The 27986-nt window shown below is 36.1% G+C and overlaps 1 long non-coding RNA gene across 3 annotated transcripts in view; it reads right to left on the reverse strand.

The window, feature by feature from the left end:
- LOC129034979 (uncharacterized) overlaps positions 1 to 27986 on the reverse strand; it is a 143724-nt gene that overhangs the window by 21457 nt on the left and 94281 nt on the right. For all 3 annotated transcript variants that reach the window (XR_010126140.1, XR_008502062.2, XR_008502061.2), the window contains 2 exons: positions 15011 to 15117; positions 6886 to 8047 (listed from right to left, as the gene is read on the reverse strand). This is a non-coding gene — a long non-coding RNA (uncharacterized LOC129034979). The remainder of the gene's footprint in view (positions 1 to 6885; positions 8048 to 15010; positions 15118 to 27986) is intronic.

A 27986-nucleotide genomic window follows, 5' to 3' on the forward strand; every position in this document is an offset into this window, starting at 1 on the left:
AAAAACATTTTTCAACATTAAAAATAATTATGTACTTTTCCGATTCTAAAACCGCATTTCAGCATTTCTAAAATCAGTGTATATTTTGAATAGATTTTTCTACTTTGAATACAGGACTGTACATTCTTTGTTAGATACTTTTTAATTGATAGTTCATCTTACAATGAGTGGTATCTTAAAATTTATAAAATACAGAATAATAAATTTCCTAAATATATCTTGACTTTTAAACAATGTATTCATCAAAGGTTTATTATTTTGTGCATGCACTTCCTTTATTATTTTCTTTCACTATGAAACACCAACTAGTTTAAGAACAGTGAATACAATTAATTTTAAGATTTATCGCCTGAAGCATGATAATAATTTGTAACTTTGCCTCAAAGGAATTAAGTTTATGAGATGTAAGTTTTATATCAGTTTCCCATTTCCACTCATTTTATAAGTAATAACATAAAATGCAATAGAATATTCAAATAATTTCACAAATGCTGCTGTACAAAGATAGCTAGCAGGCAGCAGTACCATTTGATGACTCAAAATGATCATTCATTGGCTGGAATATCACAGTCAGAATTTGGTGTAAAAATAATAGATTAAGAGTGCCGATGCTTAGTCTATGGAAGTGTTGGCTCTATAACATTTAGCATATTGAAATGAATGTTAATACATAAGATATTATTCCAATTTAACATTTAGCTCTTTTTTAAGTGCCATGTGCTAATATGTTACTGTTTTTGACATACATGGAACTCTATGTTCCATGTGATTGGAGATTATTAGAGGCAAGTATACATAGAAAATATTTTTTAAATGGTACAGCAGGGGCACCATATAGATGCCAGCTACTGTGCAGGCCAGCTAATCATCAACCTTGATAATGAGAAATAAATGGCTGCCTCATTATTACTACGGGAACTAATGGCATCAAATATATACATATATATATGTATAGGACTGTGTATATATATACACACACACACACACACACACAGACACACTTCTTTTCCTCAGTAATTAATCCATGCTTACCATATGAATTTATGCATAATATTTTAAAGTTGTGTAGTGAGTTTAAGTATAGTTTCTGTATAACAGATATAGAGGAAAACAAATACTGAGGAATTTTGCAACATGCTTTATGTCATAATTGTCTAAAAACAAGGCAGACATTGAAACTTAATGCTGGGGGGGAGGAGCCAAGATGGCCAAATAGGAACAGCTCCGGTCTACAGCTCCCAGCGCGAGCGAGGCAGAAGACGGGTGATTTCTGCATTTCCATCTGAGGTACCGTGTTCATCTCACTAGGGAGTGCCAGACAGTGGGCGCAGGTCAGTGGGTGAGTGCACCGTGCGCCAGCACCGTGCTGGGGGAGGCACCCCCCAGCAGGGGCAGACTGACACCTCACAAGGCCGGCCAGGTACTCCAACAGACCTGCAGCTGAGGGTTCTGTCTGTTAGAAGGAAAACTAACAGAAAGGACATCCACACCAAAAACCCATCTGTACATCACCATCATCAAAGACCAAAAGGAGATAAAACCACAAAGATGGGGAAAAAACAGAGCAGAAAAACTGGAAACTCTAAAAAGCAGAGTACCTATCCTCCTCCAAAGGAACGCAGTTCCTCACCAGCAACGGAACAAAGCTGGACGGAGAATGACTTTGACGAGCTGAGAGAAGAAGGCTTCAGACGATCAAATTACTCCGAGCTATGGGAGGATATTCAAACCAAAGGCAAAGAAGTTGAAAACTTTGAAAAAAATTTAGAAGAATGTATAACTAGAATAACTAATACAGAGAAGTGCTTAAAGGAGCTGATGGAGCTGAAAACCAAGGCTCGAGAATTACGTGAAGAATTCAGAAGACTCAGGAGCCGATGCGATCAAATGGAAGAAAGGGTATCAGCCCTGGAAGATGAAATGAATGAAATGAAGCGAGAAGGGAAGTTTAGAGAAAAAAGAATAAAAAGAAACGAGCAAAGCCTCCAAGAAATGTGGGACTATGTGAAAAGACCAAATCTACATCTGATTGGTGTACCTGAAAGTGACGGGGAGAATGGAAACAAGTTGGAAAACACTCTGCAGGATATTATCCAGGAGAACTTCCCCAATCTAGCAAGACAGGCCAACATTCAGATTCAGGAAATACAGAGAATGCCACAGAGATACTCCTCGAGAAGAGCAACTCCAAGACACATAATTGTCAGATTCACCAAAGTTGAAATGAAGGAAAAAATGTTAAGGGCAGCCAGAGAGAAAGGTCGGGTTACCATCAAAGGGAAGCCCATCAGACTAACAGCGGATCTCTCGGCAGAAACCCTACAAGCCAGAAGAGAGTGGGGGCCAATATTCAACATTCTTAAAGAAAAGAATTTTCAACCCAGAATTTCATATCCTGCCAAACTAAGCTTCATAAGTGAAGGAGAAATAAAATACTTTACAGACAAGCAAATGCTGAGAGATTTTGTCACCACCAGGCCTGCCCTAAAAGAGCTCCTGAAGGAAGCGCTAAACATGGAAAGGCACAACCGGTACCAGCCACTGCAAAATCATACCGAATTGTAAAGACCATCGAGACTAGGAAGAGACTGCATCAACTAAGGAGCAAAATAACCAGCTAACATCATAATGACAGGATCAAATTCACACATAACAATATTAACTTTAAATGTAAATGGACTAAATGCTCCAATTAAAAGACACAGACTGGCAAATTGGATAAAGACTCAAGACCCATCAGTGTGCTGTATTCAGGAAACCCATCTCACGTGTAGAGACACACATAGGCTCAAAATAAAAGGATGGAGGAAGATCTACCAAGCAAATGGAAAACAAAAAAAGGCAGGGGTTGCAATCCTAGTCTCTGATAAAACAGACTTTAAACCAACAAAGATCAAAACAGACAAAGAAGGCCATTACATAATGGTAAAGGGATTAATTCAACAAGAAGAGCTAACTATCCTAAATATATATGCACCCAATACAGGAGCACCCAGATTCATAAAGCAAGTCCTGAGTGACCTACAAAGAGACTTAGACTCCCACACATTAATAATGGGAGACTTTAACACCCCACTGTCAACATTAGACAGATCAACGAAACAGAAAATCAACAAGGATACCCAGGAATTGAACTCAGCTCTGCACCAAGCAGACCTAATAGACATCTACAGAACTCTCCACCCCAAATCAACAGAATATACATTTTTTTCAGCACCACACCACACCTATTCCAAAATTGACCATATACTTGGAAGTAAAGCTCTCCTCAATAAATGTAAAAGAACAGAAATTATAACAAACTATCTCTCAGATCACAGTGCAATCAAGCTAGAACTCAGGATTAAGAATCTCACTCAAAACCGCTCAACCACGTGGAAACTGAACAACCTGCTCCTGAATGACTACTGGGTACATAACGAAATGAAGGAAGAAATAAAGATGTTCTTTGAAACCAACAAGAACCAAGACACAACATACCAGAATATCTGGGATGCATTCAAAGCAGTGTGTAGAGGGAAATTTATAGCACTAAATGCCCACAGGAGAAAGCAGGAAAGATCCAAAATTGACACCCTAACATCACAATTAAAAGAACTAGAAAAGCAAGAGCAAACACATTCAAAAGCTAGCAGAAGGCAAGAAATAACTAAAATCAGAGCAGAACTGAAGGAAATAGAGACACAAAAAACCCTTCAAAAAATCAATGAATCCAGGAGCTGGTTTTTTGAAAGGATCAACAAAATTGATAGACCGCTAGCAAGATTAATAAAGAAAAAAAGAGAGAAGAATCAAATAGATGCAATAAAAAATGATAAAGGGGATATCACCACCGATCCCACAGAAATACAAACTACCATCAGAGAATATTACAAACACCTCTACGCAAATAAACTAGAAAATCTAGAAGAAATGGACAAATTCCTCAACACATACACCCTCCCAAGACTAAACCAGGAAGAAGTTGAATCTCTGAATAGACCAATAACAGGAGCTGAAATTGTGGCAATAATCAATAGCTTACCAACCAAAAAAAGTCCAGGACCAGATGGGTTCACAGCCGAATTCTACCAGAGGTACAAGGAGGAGCTGGTACCATTCCTTCTGAAACTATTCCAATCAATAGAAAAAGAGGGAATCCTCCCTAACTCATTTTATGAGGACAGCATCATCCTGATACCAAAGCCTGGCAGAGACACAACCAAAAAAGAGAATTTTAGACCAATATCCTTGATGAACATTGATGCAAAAATCCTCAATAAAATACTGGCAAACAGAATCCAGCAGCACATCAAAAAGCTTATCCACCATGATCAAGTGGGCTTCATCCCCGGGATGCAAGGCTGGTTCAATATACGCAAATCAATAAATGTAATCCAGCATATAAACAGAACCAAAGTCAAAAACCACATGATTATCTCAATAGATGCAGAAAAGGCCTTTGACAAAATTCAACAACTCTTCATGCTAAAAACTCTCAATAAATTAGGTATTGATGGGACGTATCTCAAAATAATAAGAGCTATTTATGACAAACCCACAGCCAATATCATAGTGAATGGACAAAAACTGGAAGCATTCCCTTTGAAAACTGGCACAAGACAGGGATGCCCTCTCTCACCACTTCTATTCAACATAGTGTTGGAAGTTCTGGCCAGGGCAATTAGGCAACAGAAGGAAATAAAGGGTATTCAATTAGGAAAAGAGGAAGTCAAACTGTCCCTGTTTGCAGATGACATGATAGTATATCTAGAAAACCCCATTGTCTCAGCCCAAAATCTCCTTAAGCTGATAAGCAACTTCAGCAAAGTCTCAGGATACAAAATCAATGTACAAAAATCACAAGCATTCTTATACATCAATAACAGACAAACAGAGAGGCAAATCATGAGTGAACTCCCATTCACAATTGCTTCAAAGAGAATGAAATACCTAGGAATCCAACTTACAAGGGATGTGAAGGACCTCTTCAAGGAGAACTACAAACCACTGCTCAAGAAAATAAAAGAGGATACAAACAAATGGAAGAACATTCCATGCTCATGGGTAGGAAGAATCAATATCATGAAAATGGCTATCCTTCCCAAGGTAATTAACAGATTCAATGCCATCCCCATCAAGTTACCAATGACTTTCTTCACAGAATTGGAAAAAACTACTTTAAAGTTCATATGGAACCAAAAAAGAGCCCGCATCGCCAAGTCAATCCTAAGCCAAAAGAACAAAGCTGGAGGCATCATGCTACCTGACTTCAAACTATACTACAAGGCTACAGTAACCAAAACAGCATGGTACTGGTACCAAAACAGAGATATAGATCAATGGAACAGAACAGAGCCGTCAGAAATAATGCCACATATCTACAACTATCTGATCTTTTACAAACCTGACAAAAACAAGAAATGGGGAAAGGATTCCCTATTTAATAAATGGTGCTGGGAAAACTGGCTAGCCATATGTAGAAAGCTGAAAGTGGATCCCTTCCTTACACCTTATACAAAAATCAATTCAAGATGGATTAAAGACTTAAATGTTAGACCTAAAACCATAAAAACCCTAGAAGAAAACCTAGGCATTACCATTCAGGACATAGGCATGGGCAAGGACTTCATGTCTAAAACACCAAAAGCAATGGCAACAAAAGCCAAAATTGACAAATGGGATCTAATTAAACTAAAGAGCTTCTGCACAGCAAAGGAAACTACCATCAGAGTGAACAGGCAACCTACAAAATGGGAGAAAATTTTCGCAACCTACTCATCTGACAAAGGGCTAATATCCAGAATCTACAATGAACTCAAACAAATTTACAAGAAAAAAACAAACAACCCCATCAAAAAGTGGGCAAAGGACATGAACAGACACTTCTCAAAAGAAGACATTTATGCAGCCAAAAAACACATGAAAAAATGCTCACCATCACTGGCCATCAGAGAAATGCAAATCAAAACCACAATGAGATACCATCTCACACCAGTTAGAATGGCAATCATTAAAAAGTCAGGAAACAACAGGTGCTGGAGAGGATGTGGAGAAATAGGAACACTTTGACACTGTTGGTGGGACTGTAAACTAGTTCAACCCTTGTGGAAGTCAGTGTGGCGATTCCTCAGGGATCTAGAACTAGAAATTCCATTTGACCCAGCCATCCCATTACTGGGTATATACCCAAAGGACTATAAATCATGCTGCTATAAAGACACATGCACACTTATGTTTATTGCAGCATTATTCACAATAGCAAAGACTTGGAACCAACCCAAATGTCCAACAATGATAGACTGGATTAAGAAAATGTGGCACATATACACCATGGAATACTATGCAGCCATAAAAAATGATGAGTTCATGTCCTTTGTAGGGACATGGATGAAATTGGAAATCATCATTTTCCGTAAACTATCGTGAGAACAAAAAACCAAACACCGCATATTCTCACTCATAGGTGGGAATTGAACAATGAGACACATGGACACAGGAAGGGGAACATCACACTTCGGGGACTGTTGTGGGGAGGGGGGAGGGGGGAGGGATAGCATTGGGAGATATACCTAATGCTAGATGACGAGTTGGTGGGTGCAGCGCACCAGCATGGCACATGTATACATATGTACCTTACCTGCACGTTGCACACATGTACCATAGAGCCTAAAGTATAATAATAATAATAATAATAATAATAATAATAAAAAGAAAAAAAAAAAGAAACTTAATGCTTTAAATTCAGGTTGAGTGTACTTTTCACCTCTCTAGAAAAAGCAGTAGTTTAGTAGCAGCAGTTTGCTTAGAATTATACACACTTTAGATTTCTATAATATAAAATTCAGCAATATGTGAAAAACCATATTGATATGGTTTGGCTCTGTGTTCCCACCCAAATCTCACCTTGAACTGTAATAATCCCCACTTGTCAAGGGCAGGGTCAGGTGGAAATAGCTCAATCCTGGGGGTGGTTTCCCCCATGCTGTTCTCATGATAGTGAGTTCATTCTCAGGAGATCTGATGGTTTTATGAGACGCATCCCCCTTTGCTCCGCACATTCTCTCTCCTGCCACCTGGTGAAGAGTTGCCTTCCGTCATGATTGTAAGTTTCCTGAGGCCTCCCTAGCCATGTGGAACTGTGAGTCAACTAAACCTCTTTTCTTTGTAAGTTACCTGGTCTCATGTATGTCTTTATTAGCAGCGTGAGAACAAACTAATATACATATACTTACTAAGTGTATTCATTTAAAAAAATATGGGAGTGCAGTAGTTACTTATTCAGGTCTCAAGTTAGATTGCCTTGGTTTAAGTTTTCTCAGTGCTAATCATTATCTAGTGTATGACCTTGGTTAAATCCCTACATCTATCAAAGTCTCAGTTTTCTCATCTACAAAATGGTACAGTTATCCCTACCTCATAGAACTGTTACTAAAAGCAAGAGAGATAATAAATAGCACTTACAAAAGTGTCTGTTACATAAGAAATGCTCAGGCCATGTGCGGTGGCTCATGCCTGTAATCCCAGCACTTTGGGAGGCCAAGGTGGGTGGATCACCTGAGGTCAGGAGTTCAAGACCAGCCTGTCCAACATGGTGAGAACTGTCTCTACTAAAAATACAAAAATTAGCTGGGTGTGGTGGCGTGCACCTGTAATCCCAGCTACTCAAGAAGCCGAGGAAGGAGAATCGCTTGAAATAGGGAGGTGGAAATTGCAGTGAGCCAAGATCTTGCCATTGCACTCCAGCCTGGGTGACAGAGCGAGACTCCATCTCAAAAAAGAGAGAAATGCTCAGAAATTGCTATCTGTTATGGATTGTTATCACCTAAAAATAGAAGACTTATACGAATACTGAAATACAGATTCTGAAATTGTGAAACTGTAATTACTGACTTGTAATCTTGGCCCTGAATTAACAGCATAAATTTCAGCAATTATTTTACTTCTGTAAATGTTGGTCTGCTTTTTTCTAAAACAGACACAATTATGTGTGTCTTGCAACTATACAGAGTTATTTTGAATGTCAAATGAGTCCAGGATGATGACAGCATATGTAACCTCTATAGTTCTGTAAGATACAAAATGAAAAACATAAACTTGGAAAACTGGAGAGTCACAGAAGCAATACAGAACTTCCAAATCACCTAAAATAATAAAGAGTAAGTTTTAGGAACCAACAAACTTCATAAAATCTTTACCCAGCTTTTCTAACTGAATATATATTTCATTAACCCTAAAACTAAAAGGAAAAGGTTAAAAAAATTCCAGTAAAGCAAAATTAAGCCAAGAACACATACAACTTGCAAAGTAAACAAAAGACAATTTTACTTGTGTGCCCCCAGCACCCTCATTCCAATTATTAACATTTTTTCAATGTGAATAATTTTTATCTGCCTCTGGATAAAAATTTTGGCATACCTATGTCTTTTCCTTTACAGGTCCTATGATAATTTACATTTCACAAAATTTCAATTGTGAAATTAGAAAATTAGAATGAACAATGACAAATATAAGTTAAAACGCAGAATCTGACTTCCAGTTAAAATTTTTTCCCTTTGAAAAGGAGACCTTCTCAAGTTTGCTCCACCTAGAATGGGGAAATTGTCATTCTTTATATCTTTCCTCTTTCACCCTTTCCTCAGTGGTTTTTTGTAATCATTTTGTTGACTCTCAACTCCAAGTCAGTGGAAGAAGAAGGTGCTATAAGTTTAGGACAGTTATTGCTTATCTGACTAGTTTGGCCATTTCTGTGCTTGGCAGATGAATAAAGCTACACTTTCTCCTGGGCGGAGCCTACTGGACAATTCTTTCCCAAACTCTCTTGACCAGGAAGGTTGCACTCCCATCCTGGTGGTCATTTACAAATCCTTCTATACCTTCTGTGTATTCAGCAATTTATACGCAGACTCCTTCAAGAGAGGACTCCTTGTCCCTCTGGAGTCCTAGGAAATAAAAGCCAAGACAATCCCAAGCCAAGAGGTAACCTCACCAGTTACCTCTCTCTTCTCTCTCTCTCTTTCTGGTTTCAAATCTGGCCCATGCAAAACACTTACTCATCTGTTACCTAGATAAGCTAATAGAGATGGACTCTAAGATGTGACCACACTCCTTACTTCTGCTACTAAAGCCAGTCCTATAAATTTTGTGAATCGAATCATTCTCCGGTTTACATTCTGCTTCAGCCATCTTACTTTTTTCAAGCCCGAATTTTTCATCTCTTCCAATTGCAGCAGGCAGGTCAAAGTTTCCAAGTAGTTCCATTGCCTATCGGCGAGAAGGTAGCACCATTCTTCCATGTCACTCTGAGACTCCTCTCTGCCAATAAATCTCCTCCATATTCCAGCCACTCCTCTTACAGAACCCTAAGCTAGCTAAAGTTTCTTAAACCATTTCCTCTTAAATCTACATGGGAACATTTTTCTCACACTCCGTTCTAATATCTGCTGTTGTACAGCTGAACTTGAGACAGGAAAGAGCCATTCTAACATCCTATTACCTGTGGATAATCTTGCTTGCCACACACATAGAGAAGCTTGCAGGTGCTGAAGCATCTCTTCAACATGAAAGCATATGCCATAAGCATAGTTCAGCCCAGGTTTCTAACAAAGAATTTCTCCCGTGGAAAGCATGATATGGTATCACAGCAAATCAGCTAAGGGGAGGAGATTGACAGAAGAAGTAATTTCCTCATAGATGAAATAAGGTTCCAAAAGGAAAAAATTCAGTAGAGGTTTACTGAGTCGAAGGCAGAGAATACATTACATATTTTATACATAAGCCAAATTTGTGTGACAGAAGGTTGTCTGTGTGCAAACCATTAGACCAATCCTGTAACTACACATGTACCTGTATTGACTATCATTGCACTCTCTGCTGGATCCAGCACACACAGAAAGCAACCAAACACACTACTAAATTTTGCCAGAGTTTTCTCAAAGACAATCTCAACTGTCTCCTCTGGGACTAGATTTTATGTCCCAATTGCCACACCAGTCCCTGGGCTTTCACTTTTACTTTTAACTGCTTAATCCAACAGTTATTTCCTGACCAAGTGAGAGATTAAAAATAAATATGGCAAACGAGGAATGACTATTAGGGATCAGTCTTGCAATGGGAACTACTCCTAGAAGCTCTCTTTTTCTTAATAAAATATCAGTATTCCATTAAAATTTATTTCCAACTGTGAATTAGCCAATACAAAAGCAATCAATGCAGTCTTCACAAAGTGAGGGACTTCAACCACTCTTCAATTTGGCCTACTTTTGATGCTGGCAAAACATCAATCAATCGATACAGAAAGCAAGAGAGCATAAAAGCCCAGCAGAAACAATAACTAACACACATTTGTTTGGGATTTTTATTTGTTTGATTATTTGCCTGTTTGTTGTATATTTGTTTGTTTCTGAAATAAAGGGTAACACAACTATTTCTTAATAACAAGCAAGATACAAATGAAAGGAGATATTCACACAACCAACACAAAGACTAAAACAAGAATTAAGGTGCAATCATGTAGAACAAGGCAACAGAAGATGGAGTAAACCAGGACAAAACAAATAAAGAACATCAGGAACCAAATGTCAAACCTGACTCCAAAGATACATGCAACTAGAGAGTGATATTAATCTTTGTGTGTGTGCGTGTGTTTGTTTGTTTCTTTGTTTGTTTGTTTTTTGAGACAGAGTTTCACTCTTGTCACCCAGGCTGGAGTACAGTGACACAATCTCAGTTCACTGCAACCTCCGCCTCCTGAGTTCAAACTATTCTCCTGCCTCAACCTCCTGAGTTCAAACTATTCTCCTGCCTCAACCTCCTGAGTAGCTGAAATTACAGGCACCCACAACCATGCCCGGCTAATTTTTGTGTTTTTAGTAGAGACAGGATTTCACCCTGTTGGCTAGGCTGGTCTTGAACTCCTGACCTCGCGTGATCCACCCGCCTCGGCCTCCCAAAGTGCTGAGATTACAGGCATGAGCCATCACACCCAACCAAGAGTGATATTAATCTTTACTAAGAAAACAAAGTAGACAGAAGCACCACATTATTTAATTGTCTAACTGAATATATGTCTTAATCATTTGGTAAAATTGTGTCATTTTACCAAAGTATTATCGGTAATTCTATCCAAAGAATTATTTCCTTCTTATGGCAACCTTGATTAAAGCAAGCAAACAAAATATCATGATACAGAAATTCCTAACCATCTGTAGAGACCCTTCATGATCCAAGAAAGGGAAGGATTAGTTTCACCAGCTAACAGAAGTAGCTTAGCCTTACCCACAAATGCCCTCAATCACAAGTTAAACTCTTTCTTTACTTTAAAAATATTTTTGCTGAAATATTATTGTTTTTGCAGGTGTGAAATAGCAAACAGCTGTGAAAAAATAATTGCATTCCTTTCAAAGTTTCAGACTTACTCTTGGCTTTGATCTTAAATGATCAAATCCTTGAAGAGGACATGTGCAAATATTTTAAACCTAATTTATAATATCCAGTTTCTAGTTGAGAGAAGAGGAAATTAATAAATAACATTCTACAAAATTGTTTTATAGTTTTCAAAATTAATAAAATAGCCAGACAATCTTTGTTGTAACTATTTTAACAAGGCAGGAGGGTATTACAATGGGCTCGTTTTGATTATTAAATCTTATTAAAACTTTAGATCTGGTTTCTGTTCTCAGAAGATAGGATTATTTTTTCTTTTCTACATCATTTGGTTTGTTTATTCATATTATCTGGGTTCTTTTAAAATGAAGGTGAAAGTGGCCAAGTCATTCTGGTTAGCACAGGTGATAAAATAGTATTCTAAGTGAAATATTATTTATTGCCAAATGAAAAGGAATAAGAGACCAGGAGAGCATTTCAACAGGTCTCATGAAAAATTCAAACATCTTTCAGGGTACAAGAGTAACTTTTCCATTACTGTTACTCAGCACATCTATTTTGATTCCTTTCTCCCTGGTCTCTTCCTATTAAAGATTACTTTCACATATTCCAGACACAAAACAGAAACCTCCACTGTGAGGATCTGATTGTTTCCCTTAGTAATTTCCCAATTTCATGCATATTTGTTGGATATTATTTTCGGACCTCGCAGCTGGCTCATTTATAGATAATTGCCTGTGGTTCATTTGTCCTGATGTCTTCTCCAATAATCTATAAGACTGAAATGTGGAATTCAGAGAAGGCAGAGTAACCAATATACGAGGAGTCGTCCACAGCTGATTTGCCATCACATGTGTCTTATTCTGGTCTTAGACCTCTATGGTCTTCCAGTTAGAAACAGTCACTGAGCAAATAATCTGCTGCAGTTCCTATGCTGCAAGAACGGAATACTTTTAGAAACAAATACATAAATCTTGTTTTCAAAGAACTCCTGAGGACAGAGGAAAAGATACTTAGAGGAAAGATAAGAAATACACTGGGGAGAGGGGAAATGCTAATAAACATACATGTATAAGGTTAAAAAAAAAAAAGGTAATGAACTTGTGAAAATTGCATAGACAGCAAGATGGGGAGGAACTGTCCAAGAAGGACTCATAGGGTGATAATACTTAGAAAAACTGAGGTATGGATAGGGATGAGGGCCTGCGGGTGGCGTGATGAAAGTTATCTCAGAAGTAATGAATTCAAGAAAATTCATAAGGCTTCAGTGGCTAGCAAGTAGACTATGGACGAAGAAACTGTGGAAGATGAATCTGAAAATAAATGTGGATAGAAGTGAGAAGTTGAAGGACCTTGCGTACCACATAAAGGACTTTCAGTTTTTATCTTATAGAAATGGACGGTATCGTGATTTCCTACAGAGATGCTACATTATTAAATGCATAGATTGATTTGACTTCAATAACCACCTTCTTAAATCTAAACGCTTAGTCTCGTTAATTGCTATGCTCCTCACTGCCCCTACACATGGGGGCATCTTACACCTGAGCCTTTATTTCAGCAGTTTGCTTGCCTGAAATGCCCACCCCATTACTTTATTTCAAACCAAGTCCTTTAATTATTTTCAAATCTATGTCAGTGACATGCCTTAAATGTCACCTTCTCAGCTTTCTTTCTCTGTGCCCAACTTATTTTTTTCTATTAAATAATTTATATATAACTTTTAAAAAATATTATTGATAATTGTACCTTGCAACATTGGGTGTCCAAATAATTACATAGAATATTATTGTTTAACTTTTATGTGTGTCTGGAACAGCTCTAAATTTCATCAGCATCTTTAGTGGAAAAACTGCAGCACGCTTTGAATTTTTTTCTTTAGATTGTTTTTTTTTAAATAAAGTAATCACGATTGAGTATAAAAAAGAATCAGGTTGAGAAACTATTATGTAAGATTTTTTTCTCTAAGTAAATTCACACAAAAACAAAATTTTTTTTTGTCATACTATGCATTTTGATTTTTGAAAGAGAGAAAAAAAAACCTACAAAGAAGGAAAACAAATAATCAGGAAAAATGAGCAGTTCACAAAGAGAAAAAACTAAATATTCAATAAGTATGTAAAAATATACTCAAGCACATTTATAATGAAGAAAATAAAAATTAAAACTACAAGAAGACATCATTACACACTCAGCAAATTGCTTGCTTTTATGCACCCTAGTGGGATTGCAACTGGTAAAATCACTTTATGGAGCAATTTGGCCATACTCAGAAGTTTTGAGTGTGCTCTTAGTCTACGCCCAATAATTCTCTCACGTGTGCGTGAGAAGACACGTACACAATATTTGTTGAAATGTTTTTTGTAATATTTGTAAACAACCTAAATATCTTACCACACAAGAGATCTGAAACTATGGTATACTCATAAAATAGAATATTTTATGACAATTAAAATGAATTTAATTATTTGCAATTTTAATATTTTATGACTATTTAAATGATACATGTATCAACAGGAATAAACCAGATCTCAGAAGTTAAAGTTGCACAAACAGGAAAGTAGCTCAATAATATAATCAAATGGAGATCATTTGTAAAAGTTCAAAAACATGTAAGACAATATTAAATATTACTTACACATGCAAATGAATTATCACTGGGGGGAAGGCTACCAAATTCATAATTATTAGTACCTATTAGGGGAGATGGAGGAAAGAACAGAGGCAAATGAAACTGAAGAAAAATAATCAGGGAAATAGGCTCAAGTTGATCTGTATTGTTTTATGTCTTTAACAAAATGTTCCGCTGGGTGTGGTGGCTCACACCTGTAATCCCAGCACTTTGGGAAGCCAAGGAGGGCGGATCACCTGAGGTTGGGAGTTCGAGACCAGCATGACCAACATTTTGTCTCTACTAAAAATACAAAATTAGTCAGGCATGGTGGCACATGCCTGTAATCCCAGCTACTAGGGAGGCTGAGGCAGGAGAATCACTTGAATCTGGGAGGCAGAGGTTGCAGTGAGCTGAGATCATGTCATTGCACTCCAGCCTGGGTGACAAGAGTGAAACTCTGTCTCAAAAAAAAAAAAAAAAAAAAACTTGCAAAGTAAATGTGACCAAAAAAAATTATGATGTGAGGAAAAATTTATGTGATTTTGTGTCTTATTATGCATATATTTGTACACATTTGGAATATTGTATTATAAATGTTGATAATAAATTTATCATTTTTTGTATAAAATATGAATTTTCTTATTCAGTGACTGATAGGGTCAGCAAATATTTTTCTTTGAAAGTGTCTTTTTAAAAAATCACAATATATTTCGCATCTCAGCTAAAATGTAAATGTATAAATTTATAGTAATTCAACTCTCCTTGCTAATTTGTTTTCTTCTACATTAAAAGTCATGAAAAAGAGATACCTACAGGAGTGTATAAACAGAAAATAAAAAATCAGTTTTGTTGCAATATCTACAATTATTGATCCAAGAAGTTTAAGTTGAATTGGCAGATGAAGCCTCAAGAAGGTGAGATTAGAAGTATTCAAAAATTTATTAATTTTCTTATTTACAGCAGGGAGCGTATTAAAATCGAGGAGTTCTAAGCTCAAATATTTGATCAGTCCTTCCCACTATAAACACTTACCTTGATTGTTTTTGCCTAAGCATCACATATAAGATTTCTGCCATCGGTTTCCTTTACTTGCCAACCAGATGGCCAGGTTGGGTCAAAGCATGGAAAAGAAAATGTCTCTGGAATTAAAATGTTTGAAGTTAGTTAGCATGCTATAATAAAGTTGGAATGAAATACTTGAGCATTTCTAATGTCACTAAATCTGCCTAAGACTTTTTTTTTTTCTTTTGAGACAGAGTCTTGCTCTGTTGCCCAGGCTGGAGTGCAGTGGAGTGATCTTGGCTCACTGCAACCTCCGTCTCCCAGGTTGAAGCAATTCTCGTGCCTCAGCCTCCCCAGTAGCTGGAACTACAGGTGCACACCACCACGCCCAGCTGATTTTTGTATTTTTAGTAGAGATGGGGTTTCATCAGGTTGGCCAGGCTGGCCTCGAACTCCTGATTTTAAGTGATCTGCCTGCTTTGGCCTCCCAATGTGCTAGGATTGCAGGCATGAGCCACTACGCCCAGCTTAGGACATTTCAGTGTATAAAAATCATCTTTAAAATTAACATTGTTTAAGAGATACTCAAATGTATCTATAAAATAAAATCAAAGAATGGTATTATGTTATAAAGCATGCAACAAGTTGTAACATTAGCTAGTTAGAATTCAAATAGATTTTATTTATCAATTTTAAAACATTTGAGGATTTTTGGGTGGACAGAGTCTTCTGAGAAAAGGAGCACTCTGTGAAAATAATTAACTTCGTACACAGAAAACTGTATATTTTCTCAATATAAAAAAACACAACAAGACTACACTTCATATCAATCACTTTAGCATACATGTTGAATATTTGATACAATTTTGAGTCTTATTAGTAGGAGCTGGGCTTGGATCCTTGAGGAAAAAAAATGTTGACTTTCTTTGCCACTTGGATAATCTTTTTCAAATCTACATATTTTGAACTCATTTATAATCATAGCATGGATAAAGTAATAAGTAATTGAAATAAAATTTAGTTCCATTAGTTTCCAAATGTCTTTCTGAACATTAAGGTAAAAATATATGTAGCAAGCTTAAGTTTATTTTTAAACTTGATTATGCCCTTTGCAGTAGTTTAATCAGAGCACAGATAAATTTAATAAGGTATTTTTAATTTTCTTCATAGACATTTAATTACACAATAATTAATATTTTCAATATCAAGATTTGGAACTTAATGAAAATTAAATTTGAAATTGTTTTGATGGAAGATTTCAACATAGAGAATATATTCTATAATACATATATGAAGGTTTTTGTGAAGTTTTCATCTAGAAAATCATCATTATTATTATTTTTGAAACAGGATCTCACTATGTTACCCAACGCTGGACTCAAATCCTGGGCCCAAGCCATCCTCCTGTCTCAGCCTTGGGAGTAGCTGGGACTACAGGCCCATGCACCATGCCCAGCTTATTAGAAAATCATTACTTTGCATGGGGGAAAATATGGATATTTCCCTAGCCAAATCATTACCCTTTGAATAACAACTTCAAAAATATAAATTCAACAAAGCAGTTGCTTTGATGATATATTAGAGCTAATAGAATATATAACAAAATGAGCCATATATAATAAACTTTTTAGGGTGCTTGTGTTTTATTATTTCTTCCAAGAAAATATTAAAGAAGGTGAAGAAAACTAATGGACCATTACAACATTAACTTTAGTCTGGGAAATATGTACAAAATAAAATAAGCAAAAAAAAAAAATGAAAACAATATTTTGTCAGATTTCTCTGGCTTCTCTAGACAAAATTTTTCTGATTGGATGTTATTTACATTTAGATGAATAAGTGAATACACTTTCCTCTAGAATGAATTTAAGTATAATACATAAAGTAACCTCTACATGCTAATTTCTGGATTTTAGGTAAGCTCAGTGGGTTAAAGTGTGGTGCTTGGCAAAACAGTTAACTTAATATTTCCATGACTGCATAATACATTCTCATGCATGAATAACTTAGCAAACATTTATTACTATTGCTGAAAAAAGGAAGAAAGTGTGCTATACTGTCAATTTTTACTAAGAAATATAAGTTACAAAAAAGAAAATAATATTTTGAAGGAAGATATTGGAAACACGTAGATGTGCAAGATGACAGATATTTAAAATTATTTTTATGGATAGCTTGAAAATTAGGAATATGGGAAATGGAGAAGTCCCTTTTGTCAAATTCAAGTTAGAAGTACATTTATTAAGTTATAGCAATAGCTCAGAGCCTATTGATTTTGGCAGTTGACAAGAAAAGTTGATTCATTCATTACTTCACTTAATACACATTACGAACACTTAATACAATTGTGTAGATAAAGTTTTAACATTGGGTTGCTTATCTTTTGGTAAAAAGCAGATACAAACACAGTTTGCCCGAAACATTGCTTAGGGGAGGTACAAAGTTCAGTCATGAAGAAAAGAATTCCTGCAGAAACTTATCTGAAGTTGTGGCCTGAAATATTAGTAGGAATAGCCAACCAAAGATACAGGAGGCTCTGTGTGTGTGTGTGTGTGTGTGTCCATGTAAGAGATGGAGAAAAAGAGAGAGAGAAAGAGAATGAGAGAGAGACAGAGAGAGAGGAAAAACAGGGAGAGAGAAAGAGATGGCTTCATCTACTAGTTAAAAAGAGTGAGCTATTTTCATATTGCTAAAGCACAGAATCATAGAGTAAGGTGAAAGCTACTGCAAGGGTCTATGAATCCATATGTATATGTGCATGGACTACCTGTAGAACAAATAATATGTTTTGGATCTCATATTTTTCAAATGAATATAATGAAATGCAAATGTATTCAAAATTATTGCTGGATTCCTATTAGATTTATCATTTTTTCCCAAATGAACACTGAAAGGTCAATGGCTGTAAAGAAGTGGAACACATAATTGTGAAATTAAGATTCTTTCTCTATGTTGAAGATGTGCAGAATCCCTAGCTAATAACATCAATATCTAACTCCATAAACTTAAAAATGCATCAAAGTGTCAGTACCTATTTGTCTGAGTCTATTCAGACTGTTACCACAAAAATACTACAGATTGGGTGGCTTATAAACAACAGAAATTTATTTCTCACAGTTCTCGAGGCCAGGATGTCTGAGATTAATAGGCCCACAGATTTGGTGTTTGGTGACGGTGTTTCCCGATTCATAGATGGCTGTCTTTATGCTGTGTCTTCACATGGCAAAAGGGGTGAGGGCCTCTTTTATAGCAGCACTAATCCCATTATAAGAGCTTCATGTTTATGAAATAATCATCCTCCAAAACTCATGTTCTTCTCATATATAAAATACATTTACTACATCCCCAAAGCCCAGAAACTCTTAACTGATTCCAGCATCAACTAAAAAGTCCAATGTCTTATCGAAATATCTCTAAATTAACTATGAGTGAGAATCAAGGTATGATTTATTCAGAGGCAAACTGCTCTCCAGCTCTTAACATGTGAAATCAAACAGAATTCAATGGTGGAATCAGCATAGGATAGATATTTCCATTCTGAAAGAGAGAAATAAGAAAAAAACAAAGGATTAATAGGTTTTGAACAAGTCCAAAACCCAATGGAGCAAACCCCATTAGTCCTTAAGGCTAAGAATAATCTTTGGCTCCATGCTCTGTCTTCCAGGACCACTGAGGCAGAGGTCCCTACCTGAACACATTGGGGAAGAGGACCTGCCTTGAGAACTTAATTGGGCAGTAGTCCTCCTACTGCAGTTTGTCAGGCAAAAGTTGAGTCCCCAAGGCGCCAGGTTGCCTTGGTGCCATGGCAGCTCTTTGTTGGGGACCCATCCTCACTGATCCACAGGAAATTGTTCCTTTCCTTTGAAATATAAGTTGAGGCAGTCATGCCCCCAGGCTTCTGTAGGTATGTATGATAAGTGGAGATGGTGCTGTACAAACTCTACCAAAGTTTGCTGCTTATGCCCTCTAGAAAGGCAGCCAATGCACCCTGCCACAGCTGCACCTGAAACAGCCAGAGAGTGTGAGGAGCTGAAGCCTTGATGTGAAGTTATACCAGGCAGTTTATGCCAAGACTCAACGGGCACGAGCCCTTCCTTTGCATTCTTCCATTGAACAATATAGCTCTTGTCTTCTGTTGAGAAGGCTGACTAAGATCCTTACCAAATACTCCTTCAGCCATAGCCTTAGTGTTTTCTCTTGAACAGGTGTTATCCTTCACATTATGGATAGGCTAATAATTTTGCCAAGCCTTTAAGTTTTGATGCCCTTTTAATTGACAATTCCATCTTAAAATCATGTACCTCTTCTAACATTTTACTATAATCAGCAGGGATAAGTTGCCTTAGTTCATTTGGGATGCTACAACAAAATACCGTAGATTTGGTAATCTATAAACAACAGAAATTTATTGCTCACAGTTCTGGAGGCTGCAAAGGCCAAAGCATCCACAGATTTCATGTCTGGTGAGGGTTTGTTCTCTGTTTCAAGATAGCACTTTCTTGTTGCATCCTCACATGGCAGAAGTAGTGGAAGCCTCTCTCAAATCTTTTTTAATAAGGGCACTGATTCTATTTATGAGGATGGGGCTGATGACACCCAATCACCTCCTAAAGGCATCATGTTTTAATACCACCACAATGTGAATTAGATGTGAACAAGAATTTTGGAGGGACACAAATCTTCAGACCATAGCAGAAGCCAAGCTTCATCTTTAACATTTTGTTTAGATATTTTCTCAGCTAACTATCCAGTTTCATTGCTCTCAATTTCTACCTTTCACAAACACTAGGACACAGACACAATTCAACCAATTTATTTGCCACTTCATCATAAAGGTCCAGCTTCCAATGACAACTTCCTAATTTCTGTCTGAGACCTCCTATGGCTGAACTTTTCAATTAATATTTCTACCAACACTCCATTCAAAATCACTAAGGTATTCTCAAAGATTGAGGATTTTTCTACAGATTTCCACTTTTTCCCTTAAGCTCTCATGAGAATTGCCTTTAAAAACTGTTCACAGCAATGTAGACTTTTTGTAGTATGTACCTCAAATTCTTTCAGCCTCTATCCATCACTCAGTTACAATGCCATCTCCACATTTTTGGGTATTTGTTATAGCCACATCCCATTCCCAGAACTAATTTCTCATATTTTGTCTTTTCAGACTCCTATAACAAAACACATAGAATAGATGTATTAGTTCATTTTCACACTTCTGATAAAGATGTACTCGAGACTGAGCAATTTACAAATGAAAGAGGTTTAATGGACTCACAGTTCCACTTGGCTGGGGTGGCCTCACAATCACGGCAGAAAGTGAAAGGCATGTCTTACATGGTGGTGGCAAGAGAGAATGAGAGCCAAGCAAAAGGGGATTCCCCATATAAAACCATCAGATCTTGTGAGACTTATTCACTACCACAAGAACAGTATGGGGGAGCTGCCCCCATGATTCAATGATCTCCCACTGAGTCCCTCCTACAACACGAGGGAATTATGGGAGCTACAATTCAAGATGAAATTTGGGTGGGAACACAGTCAAACCATATCAATGCATGATTAAGAATCTTTCTCTGTTGAAAATATGAAGAATCTCTGGCAAATCCACAAATTGTTTAGAAAAAAATTAACAGAATAATCTCTGGTGGCTGGAGAAAGGAAAGAACGCATTTGCCTCAGGTAATTTCAGGTTTTCTAACTGGAGCACTTTGTTCTATAAAATTAGGCCTAGTTTTAAGAAAGATTCTCACCTGCCTTGTTGCCAAATTTTATTTTTTGTTAACAAAAAAGAAAAAAGTTCAAATGTGACAATTCAACAAATATGAGGAAAGCTGAAGGAGTATAGTGCCATGAGAAATCCATCTATAGTAGACCCATTGGAAGGCGAATTTCTGCATTTGGGACAGATAGTTACAAGATACAGAAATAGGGATGACAGTAAATAATACACTGCTATAGATGAGTTTCTTCAACAGTTTCTTTCCCTCATATTGTATTTTTATACTTTTCTTTGTCACTGGATGCCTTAGCCTCTGATTCACCATGTTTTGCCTGCTTTTTCCTGTGGGATACTTAGAGCCTTTTTCATGACAGTATCAAAATAAGTAGCTTCAAACAATGGCTTTGGAGAAGGGATGCTTCTCAGAGATTTATTTACATATTGTTATCATCTAAACCATTTTTAGTCACATTGAAGAGAAAAAAAAAAAAGAATATCCTGAAAGAGCATGGCATTATTTTCCCTCAATGAGTTTCAGGTGAGCAGTTGTCCAAAATCCGAAGTTAAAAATTGAGAGTCTCAGAATATGCTGAAAAGTACCTTATCAGTTGAGAAAGTAAGAACTAATTTGAAAACCACATGTGTAATCCAGGACACACATTTAGTTGTAGATCATCCTTGGTGACCTTACTCACTACACAATGTGCTAAGGTCAGAGGTTATAAAACACAAAATTGTGACTGACTAGCATGTGGAAATGTCTGCTGACCTTATTTTTGCAAGGTAACAAATGACCGTATATAATAGTCTCGTTTTGACATATCTAGGCTCTCAGATTTGCTCAGTATCCACCACATCTCTTGTGCTTATTGAAGCCAATAATAAGCAAAATCATCCCACATGGAACCAAAGAAGCAGTACTAATCATTTGAGAAGTATATTCCCCACTTTGGTTTCTTTTTAATTTCTACCTTGTATGCAAAATCAGATTTATTTCAGGAAGTAACATGGATGTCAATTGCTCTGTGATCTGCAGTTTTTAAATTTGGAGAACATGGCAATACATTCATAGCCAAAGAAAAACAACTTAGTCTTTTATATCAAGTATTATAAATTGCCAATATTTTATATATTAGCCATATTCTCCACACCTTTTTATGAACTTCTCAGTTATTGCAACAAGAATCAGAGGTTATTTCTCCATTAGAACCATAATTGTTTTAACAAGAGTATGAAGGGGCCAGATAAAAAGGATGCCAATCATTGGAATAAACTATATAATTAAAGGGATGGCTGTATCATGCTATATTCACTAGATGATTAACCAAGTTTGAGAACATAAATACTGATAAAATTCGAATAACTTTATTTAAATGTCTTTTTTTTATTTTTTGAGATTACCAGGCTGGAATGCAGTGGCGCGATCATAGCTCACTGCAGCCTCGAACTCCTAAGCTCAAGTTATTATCCCACCTCAACCTCCTGAGTACCTAGGACTACATCTATGTACCACCATGCCCACCTAATTTTTATTTTTCTCCTTTAGATTTGGCATCTGCCTACATTGCCCAGGCTGGTCCCAAACTCCTGGCCTCAAGCCAACCTCCTGCCTCACCCTCCTGAGTCAGTGTCATATTTTAATAAGTGCAAAGAAAATGAATTCCATTGAAGTTGGTTATAAATACACTCATAAAGTTAGCTACTACTATCTTTCATCTTTTAGAAAAACAACAAAAAAAGATTTTTCATATCTGAGATCTAGGATGTTAAGTATTTTTTAAATAATCTTGGGCTTTTTAAGGTCATTCTAGAGACTGTCTTTTTCCATCAATCAATGGAAAGTCTACATCTTCTCTGTCTCAACTGAATCCTCAGCATTTTGCAACGTTGAAGTCATAACAGTGGACTAGAGGCTGAAACAGCAGTGACATCAATCCTATTTTTTCTTCCAAAAACTTTCATTATTTTAAAGAAACAAAAAACAACTCAGGGTTAAAAGGTGGTCATACAGTCTCTGAAAATCTCAATGTTAATAGCAGAGTAGTTGTGGCAGACCTTCTATTAACTGTGTGCCACATAAGCATAAATACACAGGGGTTTTGATGTCAACAGGACTAAAGAGAACCAGATATTGTGATGTTGTAACATTGTCAAGTCAGGCAAGAACAAAGAAGTCAAACATAAAATGTTAAAGTAAAAGGCGTATTCAGTTTTTCTCCTGTCACCACTCCAACTACTACTTTGAATTTATACAGGCCTTTCTACCGTATTTATGATGGCTTTATCACCATCATTAAGCACGACTATTAGACCTTTGTGACTTGAGTCCACCAACCTCATTTAACTTCTGAAACAGACTACTTTTAAAAACATTTTCACTGTTTTCATTTTGCTTCTCTGCTGAAGATGTTAGGAGGATGTATTAAGCAGCCATAAATAATAATGGGCAATTATGAATTAAAATAGCACACACAGAACAAATTATGTCTTTACTGAACACTTAAAAGTAAGACCTAGGGCACTTTATTCCTGGTGTCGTATTATAAAATTCTATAACAAACCTCATGTTACGGTATAATATAGAACAAATAACTCAGTTTTATTCCCCTCATAATATTCAGCAACTGATCAATTTACCGTAATGTAAAAATGTGACATCATTGCAACTGTATTGCCCTGAGTTTGGATTAAGAAAATTAACAGTAATGAGGATACTTTAAACAGAGTGATCTTTAGCTATGCTTATTTTGAAAGCCAATGTGAAATTATTTCTTTTGGGTTGGCTAGGATATCAAGTTTGGTGGTTCTAATTGTTTTACAAGATTATTTCTCATTTAATTACTAAGAAGGGTTTGAAGAAGAAAATCTCACTTTGAATTTTACAGTCCTATATAAAGCAAAGTTCTAAAAAGAAACAAGCATCCCAGCCATTGGCAGACAGACCTCCAATCTGAAAGTGTAGAAATATTACTTTATACAAGTTTTATTCCTTAAATTCTCCTCTCCTATCACGCTCCACATCAAAATCCATCTATCTAAATGTTACCTAGAGATCTGTGTGCAGGCATACAAACAATTGCAGACAAGTTTACGTATTTTTCATGACACGTTATTATTGAAATTTCAGGAAATTGAAACAACTTTGGGAGATTTCTTGAAATTCAACATAACTTTCTTTCCTAAAATTTGACTCAAAAAAATGTATATGTCATCACACTCTCTAGTTTTTCATGCTAGAAGGTATTGGTGCCATTTGTGAAAATTACAACTAACAAGAAAAGGGAAAGAGACAGAAATCTAAGAAATTGTACATTTTTAATGTTGAGTTAAATATTGCATATATACATTATTGTATGCTCAAATACATCACAAAAGTATAGAAACATGATTTAAATTACAATTATATACCGATAATTATGAATTGGATTGCCACAATTATATACTCTCTCTATATATTATATATATAAAATATATAATATATATAGAGAGTATATATATAATATATATATTAAATATATACAAAATAGTAAAATCACTTTCATTTTAGGCTTAGAGAAATTGTCATTGAGAATGGCAAAGTTATGCAGCTAAGGTCACAAAGCCTGTGTAAGTATTATTTCTCTCTTTTAACGCAAGAGAATGAAGGCTCAGAGAAGTAAGTGACTTTGACACAAGGTCACATAGACGTTAGAATTGAAATTAGAAGCCCTCATTCTACCACAGCATTCTGCTTCCAAGAAGATATAACTTTTATTTATTGAAAGCCAATTCTGAGTAAAACAATTTGGGGGAACTCTTACATTACCACTCATAATGACAGAGTTCTGCAGCCCAGTGCTTTACCCGGTTTTTTTCTTTACTATTTTTGATCTTTTCAAAGATGTAGAAAACTTATAATAACTTTCCCTAAGGTCAAACAGTTCAAATTTCAGATTTAGATTCAATCTCTGGTTCTACCCACTTCTAAACTCACTTGAAGCCTTCGTCAGCATTAGTGCCAGCCTCATTTATTTAGCAATCACTATTGAATAGGCATTAGTATTATGCCCAAATATCCTGTAACAAAAATTCCTGTCTTAAAATTTTAAAGACTCACAAAACACATATCAGTGATCCATCCTTGTTGATTCCATACAGAAGTGCATATGGAAGTGGGTTGGCGAATGTTCTCATCACAACCCTAGTGATGTTTCAGAGCAAAAGGGCCCGCTAAGTGTTTTGTGTTACTTTCTTACTCCATAATCTAAATTTTTAAATATTTATTCTACTTATGGGAGACCATCATTAATTAATCCTTGGGTAGACAACAACACATTTTTCTCTATGTAAGAAAACTACATTTAGAGATTAACCCAATAAATATAAATATATAAACAAAATAAATAAGAAAACAAAACAGTTAAACCTATTATGTAATTGCTTCAATGAGTAAATAATAGAATTCACTCTTTTTTGAATGCTGGGCACTGTTTTATTTACTTGTTTATTTTAAATTTTATTTTAAGTTCAGAGGTACATTTGCAGGATGTTCAGTTTGTTACATAGGTAAACATATGTCACGGGGGATTGTCACACAGACTATTTAATCATGCAAGTATTAAGCCGAGTATCCATTGGTTATTTTCCCTGATCCTCTTCTCCTCCCACCTTCCAACCTCCAACAGGCCCCAATGTGTGTTGTTTCCCTCTTTGTGTTCACGTGTTCTCATCATTTAGCTCCCACTTAGAGGTGAGAACATGCCATATTTGGTTTTCTGTCCCTGCATTAATTTGCCAAGGATAATGGCATCCAGTTCCATCCATGTTCCTGCAAAGACCATGATCTTGTTCTTTTTCATGGTGGCATATTACTCCCTGGTGTATATGTACCATATTTTCTTTATGCAGTCAATCATTGATGGGCATTTAGGTTGATTCAAAGTCTTTGCTATTGTGAATGGTGCTGCAAAGAACATATGCCTGCATGTGTCTTTATAATAGAATGATTTGTATTCCATTGAGTATATACCCAGTAATGGCAGTGCTGGGTTAAATGGTATTTCTGTCTTTAGGTCTTTGAGTAATCACCACACTGTCCTCCACAATGATTCAACTAATTTACACTTCCACCAACAATGTATGCAATTGTAACAAAAGCAAAAATTGATAAATGGAATCTAATTAAAGAGCTTCTGAACAGCTATCAACAGAGTACACAGACCACCTACAGAATAAGGGAACAATTTTGCAAATTATGCATTGGACAAAGTTCTAATATCCAGCACCTATAAGGAACTTAAACAAATTTACAATAAAAAAAATTAAACAGTGGGCAAAGGACATGAACAGACACTTCTCAAAAGAAGACATACATGCAGTCAACAATCATGTGAAATAAAGCTCCACATCACTGATCATTACAGAAATACAATTCAAAACCACAATGAGATACCATCTCACACCAGTCAGAATGCCTATTACTAAAAAATAAAAACATATGCTGGCAAGGTTGCAGAGAAAATGAATTGGTTCTTAATTGTTATTATTATCCTCTCTGGTTGCAGGACTTTTACAAGAACCGAGGAGGCTCATAAGAGTCATCTCAAGGCACCTCAGATCTGAAAGTAAGTTTCCTCATCCCAAATATAATTATTTTGTTAAATGCTAATTTTTTGAAATTATATTCCATACATTTTCTCTAGACCAAACTATGTTATTCAAAATATTAAGCAGAAAGACAGTATTTACCAAAATTTTTTTTATAAATCAATTTATATAGTTTATAATAAATTGCCTCCATACTGTCATAGTCATATTTCAAAACATAAATGTTAATGATTTTCAGTTAGCAAATTGCTGATCATGAGTTGGGAGGATTATTTTCTACATCTCTGACATCTTTTGTCTGAATTCTCTCTTCTAGCTCGTATTAAGTTGCCTTTATTTTGAGTCTGAATGACTTTGTACACATGAGGACTTTCTGCAAAGGTAAATAGGCCTAAGGGTGAGAGAAAAAATGGAGTTTAAGAAATATGTAATCATTCTGATAATTTACTAAGAGTGGGGTTTGAATTTTCATCTGTAGCGTCAGTCCTTTAGCGATGCTACTAAAATGCACTAAATAGCAAGCATTACCAACATTGCACTCTAAGTCTGATCTTTCAAGTCAACAAAATTATGGTTCTGACTTCTGTTTTTAGAATGTGTGTTCCTACAGCTGTCCACAATTCCAAAAATATAGCCTTCTTTGGGAAATAATAACAATTACAAAGAACCTCTCAATTAAGTTTTTACAGTTAAGACAAGGGAGGGAAAGCATCTGCATATCATGACATAGGCATCTAAATATAAATTGTAAATATTATTGTTATATCTTAATTAGCAATCATAATTATTGTTTAAATGTGTCCCTCTATTTAGTGTTGCAAAAACTACTCTGTGAAACTGAGTGTGTATTTCTGTGTGTGTGTTTTCCTTATGTGTAACAACATCATATCATGATGAACATACTTCTCAGTACTCTTTTGCTTACCAGTGGAGTATATTTTAGGCATTTTATGTGTCATCAATTATTCTGCCACAAACTATTTGATAGCATTCCATTGTATGTGTGACTGCTCCTACATGAAAATCATTTGAAAGGTTGCTTTCAAAATATAGTTTCTCTGTATCCACCACCAGAAATGTTGACTCATTTAATTTGAGTAAAGCAGGAAAATTTGTAGCTTTCTCAAGCTCCTGAGGTGATTTTGATGAACAGTCTTGGGAAATACTAGTTTAATTGTACCAATATGTGCTTTTTAAAGACTTCTTTCACAGTAAAGTTGAGAGAAAGGTGCAGAGATTTCCCAAATGTCTCCTACCCTCACAAATACACAGCCCCTCTCATTATCAACATCCCCCAGTAGAGTGGTGTATTTGTTAAAATTGAGGAATCTACATTGACACCTCATAATTACCCCCAAATCTATAGTTTGCATTAGGGTTCATGCTTGTAACAACATTTTATGGGTTTGGACAAATGTATAATGACCATCATAATACTATACGAAGTAGTTTCCCTACTCTAAAAATCCTCTGAGCTCCACCTAGACATCCCTCCCTTCCTCCTTCAAACCCTGGCTACTATTGGTGTTTTTGTTATCCTCATAGTTCTCCTTTTCCAGAATGTCATACAGTTGAGATCGTACAGTATGTAGCCTTTTCAGACTGGCTTCTTTCACTTAATAATATGCATTTAACTTCCTCCTTTTTTATTGCTTAATGTCTCATTTCTCTTTAGCACTGAAAAGATATTCCGTTGTC

Source organism: Pongo pygmaeus, chromosome 3, assembly GCF_028885625.2.
Source record: "Pongo pygmaeus isolate AG05252 chromosome 3, NHGRI_mPonPyg2-v2.0_pri, whole genome shotgun sequence".
NCBI lineage: Eukaryota > Metazoa > Chordata > Mammalia > Primates > Hominidae > Pongo > Pongo pygmaeus.